This window comes from Hordeum vulgare, chromosome 7H, assembly GCF_904849725.1.
Source record: "Hordeum vulgare subsp. vulgare chromosome 7H, MorexV3_pseudomolecules_assembly, whole genome shotgun sequence".
In the NCBI taxonomy this organism is placed as follows: Eukaryota; Viridiplantae; Streptophyta; class Magnoliopsida; order Poales; family Poaceae; genus Hordeum; species Hordeum vulgare.
Genome location: NC_058524.1, coordinates 611,316,029 through 611,340,838, shown reverse-complemented (window position 1 = coordinate 611,340,838; position 24,810 = coordinate 611,316,029).

The following is a 24,810-nucleotide window of genomic DNA, read 5'->3' as shown; positions in this document are numbered from 1 at the left end:
TAATAAACCATCTCCTGGGGACTACGCACACATCCAGGAGCATGAGAGGTGAACCAGGCTTTAGCATCATCCTTTAGAGAGAAAGGAAACAACTTAAGGATATAGTAGTGGCGGATCTTCTCCTCATTAGTGAAAAGGTTGGCTATTTCGGATAGTTTGGCAAGATGGGCTATGACCGTCTCAGACTCATAACCGTGAAAAGGGTCAGATTCGACTAGAGATATTATGTCAGGGTCGACAGAGAATTCATAATCCTTATCGGTGACAAAGATAGGCGAAGTGGCAAACTTCGGATCATTTTTCATCCTAACTTCTCGAGATTTTTCCTTCCACTTGAGAATTAATTTCTCAGCGTCATAGGCATCCTTACACGCAATAAAATACTCAGCTATCTCTCCCTCCATAATGTAACCCTCAGGTATATCAGGCAATTCATATCTAGGAGAACTAGATCTTGCAGGAGCAAAAACAGGTTCTATCTCAATAGCATTGGCACTATCAGAAGCATCACGAGCATTGTTAGTAACTCTAGCAATATGAGCATCAAGGAACACTCCTAGTGGAACAGGCAAAGGAGCATCTCTAGCAGTATCAAGCATAGCATCATTAGGCAAAATAGCATCTCTAGCATCAGTATCACAAGCATCATCAAGCACAGGCGACATATCAAGATTTCTAGCAGGAGGTGAAGTCGCAAACTTACTCATAACTGAAGGTGAATCAAGTGCAAAGCTAGATGGCAATTCCTTACCTCCCCTCGTAGTTGAGGGCAAGACTTTGGTCTTCGGATCCTTCAGATTCTTCATAGTGATCAGCAGATATAAATCCCAAGTGACTCAGAGAATATAGCAATACCTCCCTGGCAACAGCGCCAGAAAAATGCTGACGTCAGCTGTGCTTCCCTGGCAATGGCTCCAGAAAAGGGCTGATCCTGCAATCTTTGGCGTTAGCTAGACGAATGCTTATAACAACTAACCTTCTCCTGCAACGGCACCAGAAGAATGCTGATAGCACTCCCCGACAATGAAACTGGATGAATGTTGTTGATGGCCCACCAGCGCGTGGGTTCGCAGCAGTTTTCGAGGGTAGAGTATTCGACCCAAATTTGTAGATCGCCTAAAGGAGGTGAGAGTATACTCTCAAGTATTAGCAGCTGAATTTGTCAGATCCAACCACACCTGAAAGATTAGTATCTGCAAGCACAATAGAAACAACAAAGTAGTATGATAACAACGGTGTTAGAAACGATCTGTTGATAGCAGACTATTCCTAACAATTGTATCAATGGCGCTTCCGTTGCCGCGTTGACGGAAGTTGTCAATTCCCGTCAACGGTCACGCGAATTAACAGTGTAACACGTAGTAGCAGTGTAACGAGCAATAGAAGTGGCAAGGAACAACAGTAGTGATAGCAGTAGCAAGTAGCAACAGTACCAAGCGACAGTAGAAGCAACAGTAGTAGTAGCAGCAGCACAACAAGACAAGTAACAGCAGTAGCAACAGTAGTAGCAGCAGCAGAGCAAGACAAGTAACACCAGTAGCAACAGTAGTAGCAGCAGGAGAGCAAGACAAGTAACATCAGTAGTAGGACAAACTCGTAGGCAATGGGTCGGTGATTTGTTTGGATGATATTCATCATGCAACAGCTATAACACGGAGAGATATGTGGCTAGCTCCCGTTCATCAATGTGATGTAGGCATGCATTCCGTGTGTCGTCATACGTGCTTAGGGAAAAGAACTTGAATGACATCTATTGTCCATCCCTCCCGTGGCAGCGGGGTCCAAAAGGAAACTACGGGATATTAAGGTTCTCCTTTTAATAAAGAACCGGACCAATGCATTAGCAGTTCGTGAACACATGAACTCCTCAAACTATGATCATCACCGGGAGTGGTTCCGGTTATTGTCACTCCGGGGTTGTCGGATCATAACACATAATAGATAACTACAACTTGCAAGATCGGATCTAAAACACACATATATTGGTGACAACATAATAATTTCAGATCTGAAATCATGGCACTCGGGCCCTAGTGACAAGCATTAAGCATGACAAAGTAGTAGCAACATCAAATCTCAGAACATAATGGATACTAGGGATCAATCCCCATGAAAACTAACTCGATTACATGATAGATCTCATCCTACTCATCACCGCCCAGCGAGCCTACGTATAGATTACTCATGAACGACGAAGAGCTTCATGGAATTGGAGAGGGAAGAAGGTTGATGATGACGATGTCGACGATTTCCCCTCTTCGGAGCCCAAGACAGACTCCAGATCTGCCCTCCATATGAAGAACAGGAGGTGGCGACGCCTCTGCATCGAAAACGCGACGAAAATTTCTCTTTTTTATTTTTTCTGGGACGAAAGACAACTTATAGAGCTGGAGTTGGGGGCGGCAGGTTCTTGTGGGCCCCACAAGCCTGCCCACCGCCACCAGGGGGTGGTGGCGGAGCAGGGGCTTGTTGCCCACTGGCCCACCCCTGAGGTGGAACTTGGCGCAGATATTTTTGATATTTTCCAAAACTGTTCCCCGTAAATTTTCAGGACGTTTGGAGAACTTTGATTTCTGCATAAAAATAACACCAAGGCAATTCTGCTCAAAACAGCGTCACTCCAGGTTAGTTCCATTCAAATCATGCAAATTATAGTCCAAAACAAGGGCAAAAGAGTTTGGAAAAGTAGATACGTTGGGGAAATTATTCTGTTGCGGCAACAGACAAGAGTGCCAAAGATTGACACATTGACGGAGGCTGGGCTTGCGTTGGTTTTTCCCTTGAAGAGGAAAGGGTGGTGTAGCACAGGAGCAGTAAGTATTTCCCTGAGTTTGAGAACCAAGGTATCAATCCAGTAGGAGAATCTCATCAAGTCCAGAGTACCTGCGCAAACACAAACGAGCTTGCACCCAACGCTATAAAGGGGTTGTCAACCCCTTCAAGATTGATTGCAAAGTGAGATCTGAAGGCAGAAAGTGCAACGAAGTAAAAGAGGAAGGCTGAAAATATGGTGTGGAGTAGACCCCAGGGCCATAGTGTTCACTAGAGGCTTCTCTCAAAATAGAAAATATTACGGTGGGTGAACAAATTACTGTCGAGCAATTGATAGAACCGTGCAAAGTCATGACGATATCTAAGGCAATGATCATACATATATGCATCACGTCCGAGACAAGTCGACCGATACTTTCTGCATCTACTACTATTACTCCACACATCGACCGCTATCCAGCATGCATCTAGTGTATTGAGTTCATGACGAACAGAGTAACGCTTTAAGCAAGATGACGTGATGTAGAGGGATAATCTCAAACCAATGATGAAAACCCCATCTTTTTACCCTTGATGGCAACAACACGATACGTGCCTCGCTACCCCTTCTGTCACTGGGTGAGGTCACCGCACGGTATGAACCCAAAACCAAGCACTTCTCCCATTGCAAGAATCATAGATCTAGTTGGCCAAACAAAACCCACAACTCGAAGAGAATTACAGGGATATGAAATCATGCATAAGAGAGATCAGAAGAAACTCAAATAAGATTCATAGATAATCTGATCATAAATCCACAATTCATCGGATCTCGACAAACACACCGCAAAAGAAGATTACATCGGATAGATCTCCATGAAGATCATGGAGAACTTTGTATTGAAGATCCAAGAGAAAGAAGAAGCCATCTAGCTACTACCTATGGACCCATAGGTCTATGGTGAACTACTCACACATCATCGGAGAGGTCATGGTGTTGATGAAGAAGCCCTCCGTATCCGAATCCCCCCTCCGGTAGGGCACAAGAACGTGCCCCAGATGGGATCTTACGGAGACAGAAGCTTGCGACGGTAGAGAAGTACTTTCGATGATCTCCTGATTTTTTCTGAAATTAATGGGAATATATAGGCGAAAGACCTAGGGTAGGGGAGGCCCAGGGAGCCCACAAGCCTGGGAGGCGCGGCCCCCCTGGCCACGGCTAGGGGGCTTGTGGGGTCCCCGGAGAACTCCTGCCTTGGTTGTCAAGCTTCTCGATCTTCTTCTGTTTTCGAAAAAATCTTTTTGGAAATTTCATTCTGTTTGGACTCCGTTTAAAATCCTCCTGTGAAAAGAGTAAAAAATACGGGAAAAACAGGAACTGGCACTTGGCACTGAGTTAATAAGTTAGTCCCAAAAAAGATATAAAAGGCATACAAAACATCCAAAGTTTGATAAGATAATAGTATGAAACCATCAAAAATTATAGATACGTTGGAGACGTATCACACCACCTCCCCCCACAACGACGACTCGCGCTTCGGTGACCGCGACGGCTTGAGGCACCAAGACCCGACCCCCACGGCGTCGACCATGTCCGTGGCCGTGTGCAACCAGCTCCATCGCTCGCCCACCACGCGCGGGTGGAACGTGGCGACGGGCTGGTCCTCCAGCACCTACTCCTTCACCTCCTCCTTCATGTACGTCATCTCCAGCTTCAGTACGGCCACGTCGCCGGCCACAGAGACGACCAGCATGGTGTCCAGACCCACCCATTGGCGCTCATTGTGCGTGTTCTTGGAGTCTTCCAAGACACGTTGAATGAGCCGGGCCTCCTCCTATGTCATGGGAGGCGGTGGTGGTGGCGACGACATCCGGCCGCGCACCTCGGGACGTAGCTCCGGGCTAGCTGGGCGACTGGCAAAGTATGACGCACGACGCACGTCGTGGTTGTCCCGAAAAAATGGTCCCACAGTGAGGAATCGACGGCGTACCCGAGGTCGTAGTACAGGTCGTCGGGCAGGCGACGGCGGCGACCGTCGGTCTCCTCGCGGTGGGCACAGTCGCTCACCGGGATCGGTGGGATCAGCACCAGATCCGTAGCAAATGCCAGTTATTGGGCAGGTGAACGTCGCTCCAGGGGAGCGGCTTTCCTGTTCCCAATAACTCCGACAAACATCCACTTGGACATACTGTCGGTCGCGTTCCGGGGTGGCTGGAGGGGCGATGACAAATGCGGGCGGTGCGGGGGGCCTCCGTGGGGGTGGAGCGGGCTCTGAGCTGGCGGCGCAGCAGCGACGGAGGACGAACCAGCCTCGTGGTCGTGCGCCCCCTTGCGGCCGGTGCTCCACCACACCATGGTTGCTGGTGACCGGAGAGCTCGTGGTAGGGGATGAGAGAACCAGGGTTTGGGTTTCGGGTTTTGAGGAGGCAGCAGGACTGGAGTGGGAGCGTGGACTGCGAGCGGTCCACGGCTTCCCATTAGAAGGACGACGACCGCTCGCTTGGACGAATGACACGTGGGATCGACCGCACGTGTGCAGTTAATTTGGACGGTGAGAGGTAGGTGGCTGCTTGCGATGCGCCCCCGATACGAATGAGAGACGCGTCCGTTCGCTGTTCGCCTGGATCCAAACCGGACGCATGTGTTACGCTTGAAATGAATTGGATGGGACACAAAACAGACAAGATAGGTCAAGGCCGTCACACATTGGGCCCTGGGGTTTTTCTGTTTTACCCCAAACGGATAAGACCGGACGAGATGGGATCATGCACTCGAGTTGGCCTAACTAGGCCTTACGTTTCTTTGAGTACAAAATGGACCTTACCTTTTGTTCGGACAAAAACTGGGCCTTACCAAACATCCTCGTAATGAGGTCTCACCCGGGGGAGCCACTAGTTACTTAGTTAGCGAGCGTTCTCCCAGCAAGCACTTTCGCGCTCAGTCATTTTACGCGTTCTGTGTCGATGCAACGTGTCGAGCTCTGAATGTTTCCTTTAGTTATTTTTTTCAATTTTTTCACATGCATTTTCACCTTTTAGTTTTGTCTTTTCTCATTTTTGGTGCTTTGGTTTTTTACCGGTTCTTCTTAGTTTTTAATGAAAAAAATTCATTTTCTTTATGAAAAAAATGCGTTTTCAGTTTTTTTCTCGTGAGAGGCACGATTTTGCTTTCGCGAGGGGAACGGTTTTGCCTTCGCGAGAGGTACGACCGTACCTCTCGGAAACGAAAAACAAATACGTTTTTTTGGCGAGAGGCATGATTTTTCTTCTACGAGAGGCACGGTTTTGCTTCCGCGAGATGCACAGTCGTGCCTCTCGGAAACAAAAAAAGCGTTTTTTTTCGCGAGAGGCACCGTTTTGCTTTTGTGAGAGGCACGCCCGTGCCTCTCGGAAAGGGAAAAAACGCGTTTTTTTTCACGAGAGATACAATTTTGCTTCCATGAGAGATACGGTTTTGCCTTCCTGAGAGGCACGGCCGTGCCTCTCGGAAAGGGAAAATGTGCGAAAAAATACGTTTCTATTATTATTTTTCCATCGCAAGTGGCACAGTTTTATTGGCATGTCTTTCCACGAAAAAAGTTCGTCAAACCTATCAACATAGGATCTAGTTTTAAAGATCTCGACGCGAAAAATCCAACGATGAAAACGGATGTCGGCCTAAAAAAAGGGATCACTACAAAAGTCTATCGGGATCGTCTTGTTGGAAATATGCCCTAGAGGAAATAATAAACTGGTTATTATTATATTTCCTTGTTCATGATAATTGTCTATTGTTCATGCTATAATTATATTAACCGAAAACCGTAATACATGGATGAATACATAGACCACAACATGTCCCTAGTGAGCCTCTAGTTGGCTAGCTCGTTGATTAATAGATGTCCATGGTTTCCTAATCATGGACATTGGATGTCATTGATAACAGGATCACATCATTAGGAGAATGATGTGATGGACAAAACCCGATCGTAAGCATAGCACAAGATCGTGTAGTTCGTCTGCTAAAGCTTTTCTAATGTCGAGTATCATTTTCTTAGATCATGAGATTGTGCAAGTCCCGGATGCCGTAGGAGTGTTTTAGGTGTATCAAACGTCACAACATAACTGAAGATGAAAGAATAGTCAATGGTGGTGGCCACCGGTGTGGGATATTTTGAACTTCAAGTAGGCACTTGTGGGTGGGCTGTTCAGTTTCTACGTATTTTGAACTGTGGACGTAACATAAACTAGCAGCTGGTAGGCGCGGCGGCACACCGCGTCCAAGTATGAGCCCATTGTTGACTAAATTACAGTTTAATTTTGTTGTTTAGTTTACTAAGTGCACGAGAAGATTATGAACTGTCGGAAAGGATACAAATTGTTGGGTCTATTACAGAATCTGGTGGCATACATATAAAAATGAACGAAGGAGTACAATGAAGCGAACTTTAGACTAAAATGCTATACACTTCATAAAATGTAAATAACCAGATTTTCTAGCTTGATAGCTGTCAACATATTATTCTTCATGTGATTTCTCACTTCCACATATATATCCACTTCGCCCATGATGTCAAATGTCGGATTGTATTATAGATGCCAATAAAGTAAATGTTATCTATCGCTCATTCCGCTTTCATAATGCACCTTCAAAAACACAATGAACATGTGAACTCCATCAGCTTACCATATTATAGACACATTTGATTTATTCCATAGAAGCAAATACCACTACTTAGTGTAGAAAGGAAAGTTTAAGGCTTGGAATATACAAAAGATAATGCAAAAATGATTCACTAACCTCAATTAAAGCTCACATGGCAACTATTTCTCATATTTTTAACATTCACTTGATATGGCGATTAGGTAATACTATAAAAATTAATAGAACATGCATTCTAAAGCCGCCAAGCATCGATGATGGACTCTTTATACATAAGAACATCAGATCATGAATCTTCGCTTCATTTGATTTTTCCGAAGATGTGATCATGAGCCTTTCATGCATTTGAATTATAACATATGACCAAGTATACAATACCTTTACTACATAGTGCACAACCTCAAGTAGTCAAGACTTCTGTGTTTACATATTATAAAATTTTGCTTTGTCGTATGCGGGAATGAGATGGACCTCACATATTGATCCCAATTCTTATTCAACCAAATCCTCCGAAATAAAAAAATCCATGAAGTATCTGGAGTGGGAAAATTGATGCTCCACAAGAGCCTCTAATTTTGACGCGAATTTGTGCTTAGCTGGTTGGAAAATATATTAGCATTGCCCTTCATTAACCTCGCATGGCTCATTCTAGTAGTGTCATGTTTCTTTCTTTCTATGTTGGAGCATGCATTTTATTGTCCCTTCCGTCTAACAAATTGCGTGATTGAAACTGAAGTTCGAAATCGTGATGTAGTATACTAATGAAATGAACTCCCTCTGCACCATTGCGCCATCATACAACATAGAACAAGTTACAAAGTATATTTAGTGCAATGGTTAATCTCTATCGTATATGTTATAGTTCCAAATTGAGTGGCCAATTTGAAAGGAAATTGTGTGATTTTCCCCTCAAATATGTTTATCATGAGTTTGCCCATGGACTTTCATCGACGAAATATTTGACAACATTTTGAAGATGATAAAACAATTATGTTAACCAAGCAACCTATGTATGCTAACTATAAACTATCAACACTCATTCCATTAGTGATACACATCAAATTCAACATGTGTGCACGCCTTCTTTCTTTGGAAAGCATCATATTTAAATGTATATGCTACAAAAACGGAACCCTTGCAGCCTCTGAAACTGACCAAACATTACTTGCATCAAAACACATAGGAAGTAGGATGTAGCTCGCAACAAGAGAGAAATTGCACGTGGTCGAATATGAGAAACAGGTTAGGGAACTTAAAGTCGGTGATGCGACCGTCACGATGTAGTGGAGGTAGTCGACAAGGTGAAAGCTGCCGAGGCAAGGCACTGGAGTCGTCGAGTCCAGGAGACGACCGAGATAAGGTTGGCGACGGAGGCAAAACCGACGTGTGTCAACTGGGGGTGCCGATTATAGGAGGATGGCGAGGCTGCCGAGTTTGTGGCGTTGGCTCCCGCGGCCAACAGGAAGAGGCATATGCAGAGAGAACGTGATGGTGAGGTTGGGTGTAAGGATGTCATGATAATATGCAACCATCCTAAGAAATCCAGGCTGGCGCGCTGGCTCCCATGGTCAACCATGGTAGATGTAGTGAAGTGGGCGAGGTCGGGGGCATGTAATGCACTGGGGAGAGGCGGGGTGTCGCTCGATGTTCATGTGAGAGTTGACACTTCTGATGCATAGGGAGGGTGGATCTGAACTGGGAGGAAGAAGAGAACAAGACACGATTGTGCTAGATCATGCGAAAGGATAAAGGAATAAGGTCGGACTTGCGCACTTTGCCGAGTTCATACAAATATATATATTTTTGGAATAAAAAGGATAAGAACAAGAAGATCATCAAGGTGATGTCGGCGACGAGACGGTGCGGGCGATCGACGGTGGTTAGGACGAAGACGGAAAGACACTAAGTAAACCACACCTACACATATGCAAACTAAGAAGTTAATTGAGCTCAAATTGCATATAAATCAAACATTAATTACTCCCAAACTAAAACCCACAAATCACTATATAATTATGGAGCATTTAGCAATAAGAGATGAAAGGACAAAGTTGCTAACCTTTTTGACACTTGGATTGGATGGGATGCCTCAAATCTTAACAAATCTGGGAAAAATGGAGGATGAACTCAAGCAAGGGAAGAAAACAGAGGAGAGAAAGGGAAAAACACAAAGCTTGGCCTCGAGCTGGGCGAAGCAGTATATATAGGGATACTTTTAGTCCCGGTTGGTGATACAAACCGGGACTAAAGATCTATCTCTAGTCCCGGTTTGTATTACCAACGTGGACTAATGGCCCTCGCAGGACCCCCAGCCTGACAAAACCCTGTCACCACTCCTTTTGTCTAGGTTCGTAACACAAACTGACACTAAAGGTTACTAATAAAACGGGACTAAAAGCATTTCTCACAAATCAAGACTAATGGTCACATTAGTCCCCGTTTAAAAACAAACCAGAACTAATAATCCAAACATAATGTCTCTGTTTTCTACTAATGATCTAATCTAGTATGAACAAATGGCGAAAAATTACGTGCTATAGCAAAATAGCGCAACATTTAAAATACAGTGTTAGCGTAAAATTACATACTTATTTATCTAGTGAGGCACTGCTTACAATGCTATAGTGTGATTTATTTAATGGTACAAAAACCGGACATACGTCACTCAGGTACACTGATTTATGTAGAGAAGCATTGCTTGGAATGTTCTAGCGTGCTATTTTTAGTGGTTAAAATACACTATAAATTCGAGAGTGAACTTGGTTCAAAATTTAAAAATAAAGTAAAGAAAAACTGACACTCGATGCATCGCGATCCCACGTCTCGCGCTGCCCGTGGCTCAACCTTTTTTTTCGTCTTCTTCCTCCCGATCTCCTTCTCTCACCTGAGGTTGCCCGTCCGTTGCGGCTTCCCGTTGCCGCACCCGTCGCCGCACCCCGTTGCTAGCGATTGAAGATCCTGCGGTGACTCGCACGCGACCGTGCCATGGGGCCGGCGACGAGCTCGTATGGCGATAGGCGACATGTGCTTGCGAGCGCGGTCGCCCAACCCTCCTTTGTCGTTGCGAGCTGTGTTGACGATGGCGGTTTTGCTGGAACCACGACCACGTCGACTTGCAGCGGCCACTGCCTGGCGAGCTGCAACGGCGACGCCCATGGCCGCGGGATGCTGGGCCTACTAGCGCCAGAAGCTGCAACCTCGTCACGGGGAGCTACAATCGGTGTCAACATTTTCTACAGCTGCAAACTCGTTGCAAGGAGCTACAACCGGTGTCAACATTTGCTACAACCACTGTCTGATTTTGCTACATTGCACAAGTCGACGTCGGGATTTTTTTGCTACAACCGTTGTCACACCATGCTACAACCAACACACAAAATTGCTACAACCTACTAAGCGAGAGCTGCAAACAACCAACATTTTTGCTGCATCGTAGGAGTGTTTTTCTGCGGCGACGGTGATGGAGCAAAGATTTGGTGCAACCGTTGACAGAAAAAGCTTCAACGCATATGAAAAATATTTCAACTGGCAATAGAGAAAGCTTCAACCAGGCACTCCATTCATCCATTTAACTCACTCCGACGAGGCGAACCACCACCTTGAAAGCTGCAACCAGCTGATCAAAAAGCTGCAACAGTCGTCTAATTTTGTTACTACCGGTGACGAATTTTGCTACATCTGTCACAGCGGAGCTGCGGCCTACTACAGCGATGCCTTTTTTTGTTGCAACCGTCAATCGGATTTGCTACAACCGGAGAGGTATTTTGCTACATGCATCATGCTGGAGCTGGGACCGACGGCGAGGAGCGGCGACCAGGGATGACCGGCTGTGAGAGAAGATGAAGAGGCATGGCGTGGGGTGCGGCATGTGTGGGGGCGGCGCCCTCCCTTTTCTCTCTTTTTTCAGTGTGGGAAGTTGAAGATGGGATGCGGAAGAGGAGGGGGAAGATTTGACGGTTGCACGCGTGCAAATCGGACGGAGCCGGGCTGACTGACCGAAATATTGGGCCAGCAGAGCATTGCCCTTTAGTTATTGTTTATATATAACTGGGAAAGAGTCCGATCTGCTTTGGCTGGGGCCTCGGTCTGCCTTTTTTTTGAAAGCAACAAATTTTATTCGTCAGTAACAAAAGGACCCGTGCGTTGCAACCATAGCAAAAAAAATCATAATCTTTAATGGCCATGATCACATTTTGCTGCATCATCGAGATACACTATTACTATCAATTTTGTGAAATCATGAACACTTTTTAAAATCATGAACATTTCTTTAGGCTCTTGCACATATTTGAAATCACGAACATTTTTTAAATTCGTAACCATTTATACAAATTTCCAGACATGTTACAAAATCAAGATCATTGTTTGAATTCGTGAATATTTTATGCTATATGCAATCATTTTTCTAAAATTGTGAACATTTGATAAAACACTTCTAGAATTGGCGAACCTTTCTAGAATCGACGAACAATTTTTTGGAAATTGGTCGAACAATGAAATTTACGATTTGTTTAATTGAATGACCATTTTTTTCATTTAACAAACTTTTTTTAAATGCAAAATCATTTGTTCAATCAACGAATATTTAATGAATGAATAAACTATTTTGTAAATCCCGAACTATTATTGAATTTATTGAATATTTTTCCATGTATGGACATTTTCTGAATTGGCAAAACCTTGTTCAATTTTATAAACATTGTTTAAAACACAAAGTTTATATAAAATCATGAATATTTTTTGAATACCTAGAACATTATTTCCAAATTTTGAATTTTTTGTGAATAAGAAATATCTTTTATAGAATCGCCAACACTTTTTGAATTTTTGGGAAGTTTTTCTGTTCATGAAAATTCCTTGAATGGAAAAAATATGTTCTATTTCATTAACATTTACGAAGACACGGAATTTTTTAAAAACCATGAACATTTGTGAATTTCTGATCATTTGTGAATAAGTAAATATTTTTTACAAAATACCGAACATTTTTTGGATCCACAAATAATTTATTAAGTCTTTTATTTTAAAATCCTGATTTTTTAAAAATTTACAAATTTATTGAAGTCCGAAATTAAAGTACAAAAAATAAAAGTAAAAGAAATATGAACCCGGGGCGTAGTATAGAAGGTCCCTACTTCATGTACCGACCTAGGAGATGGATTCACCTATGTGAAATGTTTTTTTATCATGGCATTGGTGGGTAATATTTTGTACCTTTGTAGGCAATTTTCGTGACATACCACCAAAAGCAGCATCCCCTTTATTATTACTAATACATATGCCCGTGCATTGCTAAGGGAGATACAATTGACGTGTCCACTTTCTTAATATATATTTTTCACGCCCATTTTTATTCTTTCTTTATAACTCCTAAATGGCCAATAAAACTTATACTTTGTACTCCCTCTGATTCATATATATATATTTCACATAGGTTTTATATTGTGTGTTAGCATTTTCCAAAATACATCATAGTGTTTAATTAGGTTAATTAAGGTTATACCCTTAAAATAAATTTAAAGTGGTTCACAAGATCAAATAATAGCACGATAGGAAACTATACATTTTAATGGTAAAATTACATATACAAATTACTTTAATCCGAGTTATAATTGCAAAGTTATAGCATGATCATATTTAACATATTCTGTGTAAACAATAAAAGTCAGGGTTCTAAACGGGCTAGAAGAGTTAACTACATTACGGGTGCCTTAACTTGTCATGTACGGTTAATTTGATGCCTAAAATTATAAAATACACGAAAATGGTGGTTTAACTTGTTCGGCCGTGCAAATACGGTGCCTCCTATCGTATTTGGGTGTAAGCCTTGCCCGTGTGGCGTGCCAACATGGCGGCGGCTCACGAGTTAGTGGCTGGAAGTGAACGAGTATTTTATTTTTATTTTTGTTGGAATGAAAATTTGAAGTTGGGATATCATGCTTAATGCAATAAAATGTTGGTCACCGGACCAAACTAAGTTATACGTAGTAGTATTAGCTAGAAATGTATACGCATCAATTTGACATATCGTTCTGTAATTCTTCAACACATTTTCTACATTTTTTATAGAAAAAAAATGAAGATCTTGTTTAGTTTTCATGATATGTAAATTTTACCAAATAAAAAATATAGTAATTATCAGTAGGGCATTATTGTGTATTTTAAATATCTAATCTATTTTCATTATTGTGTACTTTAAAAAGGATAACGTGAACGTTTTCAAAAATTTATGTGGATTTAGACATTTCAATGTATATTAAAAATTGTTGTGTAAATTTATGTATCTTCATGCAGGACCACAAGCACGGACAATTAGTGTGTATCTTCATTGTATTACTATATTTTGAAAATACACAATTACACAAAAATTGACAATGTAACTTTTCGATGTGTATTAAAAATTTGTGTAATAATAGTAATTTTAGAAATATATTAAAATATCCTAAAGGTGTTTGTAGAAATGTAAGAGCAATTTTACATAATAACATTTCCAATGCACGTTGAACATTTATAAAAATATATGTTGTCATTTTCTTAAACGCATGACAAACATCTTTCAAATATAACTTTATAATTTTATAATATCCGTGATACTTGTTACAAAAGCATTTTTTTCAAATACACCAGGGCATTCCCTAAATCTCCCTTGATACTAAAATATTTAAGAAGTAAATTATCTCATTTATTCATCAAATGGTGTCTTGTTTGTTGGTTACCAGAGGTTCCTCGGTGAATAATATAACCACGAGGCACGGCACCACGTGATGCCTAAAATGGAGAAATAATGTTTACATCTTTTACAGGGTGAGATAAATAAATTCATAGAAAAATTCCAACTAGATGCTCTAAATAAACATAAAATTTTGCTTGGTTTATCGGCTAGATTGCAAGGGTGGCACACGTGAGCTCCTAGGTTCGAAACTTCATATCCCTTTTTTCTTTCTTATTTCTTTTTAATATCTCGCACGATATCATTATTATAAATTGCATTGTATCTATGATTTGCACATACAGTCGTGCTTGTTGTAGCTGATATGCGGGACCCAAACCTGACAGGTTGGATCAATCAGTATGCATCGTTTGTGATACAACTATGAGTAAATAATCAAAATGTGAGGGGGTTGGATGTAAAAAAATACTCCCGATCACTGACATGCGGGCCACCATCATACTGGTTCGCTATACGGGCAAGGCATATCCTTGGATACTGTATGAGGCATCGTATTTGCACAACCAGACAAGTTAGAGCACCATTTTTATGTATTTTTCAAATTTAGACACTAAACTGACCGGACATGACAAGTTAAGGCATCCGTGGTGTATTTACGTCGGGCTAAAAACATGATGACCTGGGCCTACTGCACTTTAACTGAACGCGGCATACTAATCGGCGCAGAGAAGCACGTGATAGCAGCTCTTGTAGTTGGGCCGAACCCAAGGACACTTAATGTTTGACTGCGGATTATTCAAAGAAAAGCTTAAGGTTTTTTTAATAAAATGTATGAAACACTCTGTACTTTATTAGTAAACATAGAGATTATTATATAAGCAAATATATAATGGACATATCGTTTGCAAGTGAATGAGACATAAAATCAGGGATTATAAATTTCCATAACAGAGATGATTTTTCACTAAGTGATTTCTTGGCTAGGCTATGAGCCACTCCATTAGCTTCATCTGGGCACTGTGTGTAAGAAATACTTACAAAGTCAATTGCCAACTGTTTGTACTCAAGCACCATTGCAATATGTGAGCCAACATATGTATCTGGTCCTTGCACCGCTTCCACCACCAAGCTATCATTGGACTCAACGATCACTTCACTAGTAGAAAACGGGGTTATAGTTCCGATTAGTAATGGTCTATAGTCCCGGTTCACCAACCGGGATTATTAATCTGGGACTAAAGGCTCCCATCATTTAGTCCCGGTTTGTCACGAATTGGGACTAAATCCCTTTCACGTGGCTGTCAGAGTGTGCTAGGGGCAGAGACCTTTAGTCCCGGTTGGTAACACCAACCGGGGCTAATAACTATGTGATTTGGAGTTTGGGATTTTCGGGTGTATTGTTTATTTTTTTCTTTTCATTTTATGTTTCCATTTAATTTCTTTTTCATTTCAAACGTATCATAGAATTTCTTGTAGGACGTATATCATAGAATATCTCGCACGAGCATATATATATATATATATATATATATGCATACACACACATATATATATGAATACCTGAAGAATAGAATAGAATAGAATAAACACATGGCACAGCTGGGTGCTAGAATAGTAGTTGATAGAAGTTCTAGTCACTTATATATATATATATATATATATATATATATATATATATATATATATATATATATATATATATATATATTGGTATATACAATTTTTCTTACAACTCGCGAATCAATTACATGCATGCATTAATTGGTGAAGTTGTATTCTCCTTTGGGATCTATGACCTCATCCAGCAAAAATTCGGTAAATTCCTCTTGAAGTGCTTGTATGCATTCCGTTCGGAGGAGTTCCTCCTGCTTCTACGTCATCTTTTAAAGAAGGAGATCAATATGAAGATTTTATATGTGCGTATATATATATTATACCATGAATATAAAAATTGTGAATAATGTTTACGTACCGCAAGAGTTTCTAGTTTACTGGGCAGTTCGGTCGTAAAGGAGCGAATGTTCTCGCAAACAAAGTATGCACATAGATTATTCCCCGGTTGCTGCCGCATGCAAAACTTTACGATAATAGAATTCAGTTAGATAATAATGAAGTATTATAATGGTATTGAAACTAGAACTAAAGAGACGCGTTGACGTAGCTAGTACCACTTAATTACCTTGGACGGTGTCCATCGCAGCTCTGGTTTTCATTCACCGCTAACAGTCTTGACGAACCGGCTCCAAGCCCTATCCGACAAAGAAAAATAATAAAAGGAGTCATTGATTAATTAATTTTAATTAATAAACTAAAGAAGCCGACATAGTGCGATAATGATGGAAATTACCGGTCCAACATCAACTTCGGGGACTTGTACTCGCCTTCGTCTTTTCTTAGTGAGTCGAGTACTTGAACTTTTTCATGGTCAATCGAAATGACGAGCAGGATAAAGTAGAATCTGCGTTGTATAAACGGGCATGCATGCAACTCATCAAGAACTACACGTAAACTTAACATCGATTGTGTAAGCAAAATAGAATTTATATACAAGACATCAGTAACACTTATTTGAAGTTGTAAGGAAATAATATTTTTTTCATTGTGACTTAGTATCTTGAAAAACCGAAACAAGTTCTCCTCTGTCTGTTCTGGATATTATACTACCGTCTGTTTAAAAATGGTATTTGGGTCAATGAAGTCAATGCCATATAGTCCATCTCTTTTCATTTCAAGCATCTTCATTCTGGATAACAGCATATACACAGAAGAATATAGTGAGGATAATTAGAGGCAAATAAACGAGCCGATGAGCTAGAGACTTGAATTACAGAAAGAAATCACTTACAAACAATAGCAACTGACGAGAGATTTGTCGAGTGCGTCTAGATTGTATAACTGCCAAAATTCTGGCATCTCAACCCACAAATCTTTGCAATTGAAGAAATGTTCTGGCTTGACTGTCACCATTAGGGACCGAAGCCCGAGTTTTGCTTCCTTCATGTACCAGTTATGCAATTTGTACATTTTCGTTGGTAGCTGGTCGACAAGCTCAGGCGTGACGAGAGGTCTCTTGGGTTGATATGTCCATACTAGTTGTTTATCCACCGTGGCGGGAATGCTCTTGTTGCCTAGGAGTTGTGAACAGTGACACCGACAGTCATAGCCATCTTTTGAGCAACAACGGGATCGCCTAAAGAATCATCGATACCCACCTTGAGCGACGGGATCGATTGCACTGGCTGTTCTCCCAACTAGGGAATGGTTTTCCTGCTTCTTCTATTAAGGAACGTCGTCTTCGTTTGCCCTTTTTGATATGACTTGGTAATAGAGCGGTCATAGTCTGATTTAACTCTCTTCGGAGGCGGCGGGTCGGCAAGATTGGCCAGAACGCGCTTGACGTCTTCTAGAGGTATTATATCCTTTGGTACATGCTTTCTCTTGTCTTTATGGGACTGCAACTCAGCAGCCACTGCCTTGTCTAATTCCTCTTTGGTCTTCTCGTAAGCCAACTATGGCGGGGGAGGAGGGGTGCGTTTCTTCCTAGGCTTATTCCGCTTTGGACTCTAGTTCTTTGACAGAAAATGAAATGGCTTTTCGGTGGCGGGTTGGCAGGGTGGAGTCGGCGGGCGGGGTGGAGTCGGCTGGCGGGGTGGAGTCGGCTGGCGCGGCAGACTTGGAGGAGGAGTCGGTGGCCTTGGAAAGACGATGTCGTCCTTTCTCCATAAGCAGAGGCCACATATGACTTCTTGCAGTGTCTGCTCCCCTTCACCTCTAGGAATGTCGAGCTGTAGTGACTCATATCCCGACATCACTTCATCCACCCCGACACGAGCATAGCTAGGTGGAATTGGAGTGCTATGGAAGGTTGCACCAGCGGGATTTGTTAAAGCATAGCCGACCGCTGCCTTCACGGATATGTTCTTGAGTTTCATGTGAATCTCACAACTTTGTGTCTCTCTGATTTCATCCACGGGGTAGCTAGCCAACAGTGCATCGTCGACAAGGAACCCCGTGGAACCCACACTGCTTTTCAACATTGATGGGGCGATACTATGCAATGCTGGATCAACTCGTTGCTCTGGCAGCTGAGGTGTCCTTTGCTGCTAAGTGTGTCGATCTGGTCCTGCTACTGCAAGAATTTGTGTTCCAAATCTGCAAGCCGGTCAGCATCGTGCTTCTTCCTAGCTGACTCCTGATTCTTCTTTCTCACACTGCTTCTGTAATCGCCCCGGTCCTTAAACCCCTCAATCCACGGAATAACGCCTTTGCCTCGTGTTCGTCCCGGGTGTTCATGATTCTTGAGGGCACGTGTAAGCTCGTCGTTCTCTCTCTGGGGCTGGAACACCCCCGTTCGAGCATCTTCTATTGCAGCAAGTATAGCTTCAGATGCATTTTTAAGACTTGCCTGCTCCACAAGCAACCCTGTCTTTGGGTCCAACTTTCCACCATGCCCATAAAACAAATTCCCGCACCTTTCACGCAAGTGGTTGTTTGTGGAGTGACCCTGATACGTCTCCAACGTATCTATAATTTTTGATGGTTCCATGCTATTATCTTGTCAAACTTTGGATATTTTGTATGCCTTTTATATATTTTTTGGGACTAACTTATTAACTCAGTGCCAAGTGCCAGTTCCTGTTTTTTCCGTGTTTTTGACCCTTTTCAGAGGAGGATATTAAACAGAGTCCAAACGGAATAAAACTTCCGAAAAGATTTTTCCGGAACAGAAGATACGTAGGGGGCGTGAGAACCAAGGCAGAGGCCACAAGCCCCCTAGGCGCGGACAGGGGGCGCGCCTAGCAGGCTTGTGGGCCCCCAGTGGCTCGTCTGCCCTACTTATTCCGCCTATAAATCTCCGAAAAATCCAAAACCATGGGAGAGATCCACGCAAATACTTTTCCGCCACCGCAAGCTTCTGTCTCCGCAAGATCCCATCTGGGGCACGTTCTGATGCCCTGCCGGAGGGGGTATTCGGATACGAAGGGCTTCTTCAGCAACACCCTTGCCTCTCTGATGATGCGTGAGTAGGTCATCATAGACCTTCGGGTCCATAGCTAGTAGCTAGATGGCTTCTTCTCCCTCTTGGATCTTCAATACAAAGTTCTCCATGATTTTCATGGAGATCTATCCAATGTAATCTTGTTTTGCGGTGTGTTTGTCGAGATCCGATGAATTGTGGATTTATGATCAGATTATCTATGAATCTTATTTGAGTTTTTATGATCTCTTATGTGCATGATTTCATATCCTTGTAATTCTCTTCGAGTTGTGGGTTTTGTTTGGCCAACTTGATCTACGATTCTTGCAATGGTAGAAGTGCTTGGTTTTGGGTTCATACCATGTAGTGACCTCACCCAGTGACAGAAGGGGTAGCGAGGCACGTATCGTGTTGTTTCCATCAAGGGTAAAAATATGGGGTTTACATCATTGGTTTGAGTTTATCCCTCTACATCATGTCATCTTGCTTAAGCAGTTACTCTGTTCGTCATGAACTCAATACACTAGATGCATGCTGGATTGCGGTCGATGTGTGGAGTAATAGTAGTAGATGCAGAAAGTATCGGTCTACTTGTCTCGGACGTGATGCCTATATGTATGATCATTGCCTTAGATATCGTCATGACTTTGCGCGGTTCTATCAATTGCTCGATAGTAATTTGTTCACCCACCGTAATATTTTCTATCTTGAGAGAAGCCCCTAGTGAACACTATGGCCCCCGGGTCTACTTCACATCATATTTACAGCCTTACACTTTTACTTCGTTGCACTTTTCGCCTTCAGATCTCACTTTGCAATCAATATTGAAGGGATTGACAAACCCTTTATAGCGTTGGGTGCAAGCTCGTTTGTGTTTGCGTAGGTACTTTGGACACTTGGCTTGATTCTCCTAAGGGATTGATACCTTGGTTCTCCAACTGAGGGAAATACTTACTACTATTGTGCTGCATCACCCTTTCCTCTTCAAGGAAAAAATCAACGCAAGCTCAAGAGGTAGCAAGAAGAATTTCTCGCGCCGTTGCCGGGGAGGATCAAGTCAAGAATAGTCTCCCGTCAACGTGTCAATCTCTGGCACCGGGGATTATTCTAAGTGAAGCTTATCCAAGTAAGTGTCGCAAACTCATCTCTTGCATTTAGTTTTTTTCCTCTCGTTTTCCTCTCCCCCACTTCTGAAAAACAAAAATTTACATTTTTTTTCCTTTCCTTTGCTTGTGTGCTATGTGCCTTCAATATGCTTGCATCTGCGCTTGCTGAAAATCTAGTGATATGGATCCTCACCCACTTGCTAATCTCTTTAAGAGATCCACTTATGTGGAACCAATTGCTAGTGAGTTGAGTGCACTTGACTTTCTCTATGGAGTTTTGCTTGAGATGCGTGCATCTGAAAATCGTGATGAAGAAATTTATGAAATGATTCACGAGGGCTCCTTGAATAAAAAGTATGATTCCAATGATTTCATTATAAATTCTATTAATGACAATCATGCTAAAAATATGCAAAACCCTAAGCTTGGGGATGCTAGTTTTGCTATGTCCACTACTTGGTGCAATGATCGTGATTGGGGTGATAATTTTTCTTATGATCTTGAAAATTTGTTTAAGCCTCATGATGAATATGATATTTGCAATAATATTGAAAGTGGGTTTGGAGAAGTCATGACTTTAGTTGATCATAATCCCACTATTTTTGAAGAGCGTCAACTTTGCATGCATGCAGATCATGAAAAGCATATCCTTTGTGATAGCTATATTGTTGAATTTGATTATGATCCCACATGTAATTGCCATGAGAGAGGAAAATATTGTGGTAGAAACTTTCATGTTACCAAATTACCTCTCGCTATGTTGAGATTGCTATTGTCTCTTTCTTCTTCCTTGCATTTGGTAACTATTGGTTGTCTTGTCAATTTGTTCTCCTATAAAATGCCTATGCATAGGAAGTATGTTAGACTTAGATGTGATTTTCACATGCTTTATGATGCTCTCGTTTTGCTTCAATTCTTGTCTTTTGTGTGAGCATCATTGATTTATCAATGCCTAGCTAAGGGCGTTAAACAATAGCGCTTGTTGGGAGGCAACCCAATGAATTTATCTTTGCTTTTTTGCTTTCTGTTTTGTTGCGTCCACACCATCATAATTCTGTTATGATTGTGTCTTTTGTGTTTCTTTTTGTGTTTGAGCCAAGTAAAACCTTTATGACTAGTTTGGTGATGGTTGTTTGATCCTGTTGGAAAAAGACAGAAACTTTTCGCTCACGAAATTATTTTTCATTTTTATCCAGAAAGAGCTTTTGAGTTGATTCTTTTTTATTCTGGTTGATATGCCATTTTCCCAACAGTCCTAATTTTTAAGAATTATTGAGATACGAGAAGTATACGAAGTATACAGATTGCTACACACTGGTCTGTTTTTGACAGATTCTGTTTTTGTTGTGTTGGTTGCTTGTTTTGATGAAACTATGGATAGTATCGGGGGTGGGTGGGGGGGGGGGTACTAGCCTTGGAAAAGTGAGAATACAGTAATCTAACACCAATATAAATAGAAATCAAGTTTGCTACACTACCTAAAGAGGTGGTAGTTTGTTTTCTTGTGCTAATGATATCACGAGTTTCTGTTTAAGTTTTGTGTTGTGAAGTTTTCAAGTTTTGGGTGATGTTCTCATGGACAAAGGCATAAAGAGTGGAAAGAGCTCAAGCTTGGGGGTGCCCAAGGCATCCCAAGCCAAATTCAAGGACACCAAAAAGCCTAAGCTTGGGGATGCCCCGGGAAGGCATCCCCTCTTTCGTCTTCAATCCATCGGTAACATTACTTGGAGCTATATTTTTATTCACCACATGATATGTGTTTTGCTTGGAGCGTCTTGTATCGTAGGAGTATTTTGTTTTTGTTGTGTCACAATCATCCTTGCTGCACACCTTTTGAGAGAGACATGCACTCATCATGAATTTGCTAGAATACTCTTTGAGCTTCACTTATATCTTTTGAGTTAGGCAATTTAGCTCACTTGTGCTTCACTTAGATCTTTTAGAGCAAGGCGGCGTCATATTTTGGAGAAATAAGAACTCTCGATCTTCACTTATGTATTTTTGAGAGTGATCTCTCTGAGTAACTTGGTAGTTGGCTTGTGCTATGAAAGTAGTCGCAAAGGTGATAGGCACCCAAAGAGGATACAATGAAACTTCCATCTTCTTGTGCATTGATTAGAAAGAGAAGTTTGATTCCTCTCAGTTAGTTTTGAGACATGGATTTGGTGATATTAAGAGTTATGTTAGTAGGGTGTTGTGAATCTAGAAATACTTGTGTTGAAATTAGTGATTCCCGTAACATGCACGTATGGTGAACCGCTATGTTAGGAAGTCGGAACAAAATTGATCTATTGATTGTCATCCTTTGTGTTGCGGTCGGGATCGCGCGATGGTTAACACCTACCAACCCTTCCCCTAGGAGTATGCGTCTAGCACTTTGTTTCGATTACTAATAAATTTTTTCGCAATAAGTATGTGAGTTCTTCATGACTAATGTGAGTCCATGGTATGGATGCACTTTCACCTTCCACCATTTCTAGCCTCTCTAGTGCCGCGCAACTTTTGCCGGTACACAAACCCACCATATGCCTTCCTCAAAACAGCCACCATACCTACCTACTATGGCATTTTCATAGCCATTCCGAGATATATTGCCATGCAACTCCCACCGTTCCGTCTCATGACTTGTGCCGTCACTCTCATATTGCCATTGCATGATCGTAAGATAGCTAGCGAGATGTTTCAACTTCATACGCCAAGCTAGATCGTTGCACATCCCGGTACACTGCCGGAGGCATTTCCCATAGAGTCATCATTGTTCTGGCATTGAGCTTTGAGTAAATTAAAGTGTGATGATCATCATTATTAGAGCATTGTCCCATGTGAGGAAATATAAAAAAGAGGCCAAAGTTGCCCACAAAAAAATATATGGAAAGAGGCCAAAGAGCCCAAACAAGAAAAAAGAGAGAAAACGAGAGAAGGGACAATGTTCTATCTTTTTCCACACTTGTGCTTCATAATAGAACCATGTTCTTCATGATTGAGAGTCTCTTGTTTTGTCACCACCATATGCTAGTGGGAATCTTCATTATATAACTTGGCTTGCATATTCGAATGATGGGCTTCCTCAAAATTGCCCTAGGTCTTCGTGAGCAAGCAAGTTCGATGCACACCCACTAGTTCTCCTTTTGAGCTTTCACATACTTATAGCTCTAAGTGCATCCATTGCATGGTAATCCCTACTCTTTCACATTGATATCTATTAATGGGCATCTCCATAGTCCTTTGATATGCCGAGTCAATGTGACCGTCTCCTCCTTTTTGTCTCACAACCTCCACCACACTCTATTCCACCTATAGTGCTATATCCATGGCTCACGCTCATGTATTGCGTGAGAGTTGAAAAAGGTTTGAGAAAGTAAGAGTGCAAAAACAATTACTTGAGCAATACCGGGGTTGTGCATGATTTAAATTAGTTGTGTGGGGATGATGGAGCATAACCAGACTATATGATTTTGTAGGGATAACTTTATTTGGCCTTGTTATTTCAAAAGTTCATGATTACCTTGCTAGTTTGCTTGAAGTATTATTGTTTTCATGTCAATAGCAAACTATTGTTTTGAATTTTACGGATCTGAACATTCATGTCACATGAAAGAAGTTACAAAGGACAAATATGCTAGGTAGCATTCCACATAAAAATTCATTCTTTATCACTTCCCTACTCAAGGACGAGCAGGAGTTAAGCTTGGGGATGCTTGATACGTCTCCAACGTATCTATAATTTTTTATGGTTCCATGCTATTATCTTGTCAAAATTTGGATGTTTTGTATGCCTTTTATATCTTTTTGGGACTAACTTATTAACCCAGTGCCAAGTGCCAGTTCCTATTTTTTCCATGTTTTTGACCCTTTTCAGAGGAGAATATTAAACGGAGTCCAAACGGAATAAAACTTCCGAAAAGATTTTTTTTCCGGAACAGAAGATATGCACGGGGCGTGAGAACCAAGGCAGAGGCCACCAGGGGAGGCCACAAGCCCCCTAGGCGTGGCCAGGGGGGCGCCTAGCAGGCTTGTGGGCCCCCTGTGGCTTGTGTGCCCTACTTCTTCCGCCTATGAATCCCCAAAAAATCCAAAACCACGGGAGAGATCCACGAAAATACTTTTCCGCCGCCGCAAGCTTCTGTCTCCGCAAGATCACATCTCGGGCACGTTCTGGTGCCCTTCCGGACGGGGGATCCGTATACGGAGGGCTTCTTCATCAACACCCTTGCCTCTCCGATGATGCGTGAGTAGTTCACCATAGACCTTCGGGTCCATAGCTAGTAGCTAGATAGCTTCTTCTCTCTCTTGGATCTTCAATACAAAGTTCTCCATGATTTTCATGGAGATCTATCCGATGTAATCTTGATTTGTGGTGTGTTTGTCGAGATCCGATGAATTGTGGATTTATGATCAGATTATCAATTAATCTTATTTGAGTTTCTTCTAATGTCTTATGTGCATGATTTCGTATCCTTGTAATCTCTTCGAGTTGTGGGTTCTGTTTGGCCAACTTGATCTACGATTTTTGCAATGGGAGAAGTGCTTGGTTTTGGGTTCATACCGTGCGGTGACCTCACCCAGTGACAGAAGGGGTAGCGAGGCACGTATTGTGTTGTTGCCATCAAGGGTAAAAAGATTGGGTTCACATCATTGGTTTGAGTTTATCCCTCTACATCAT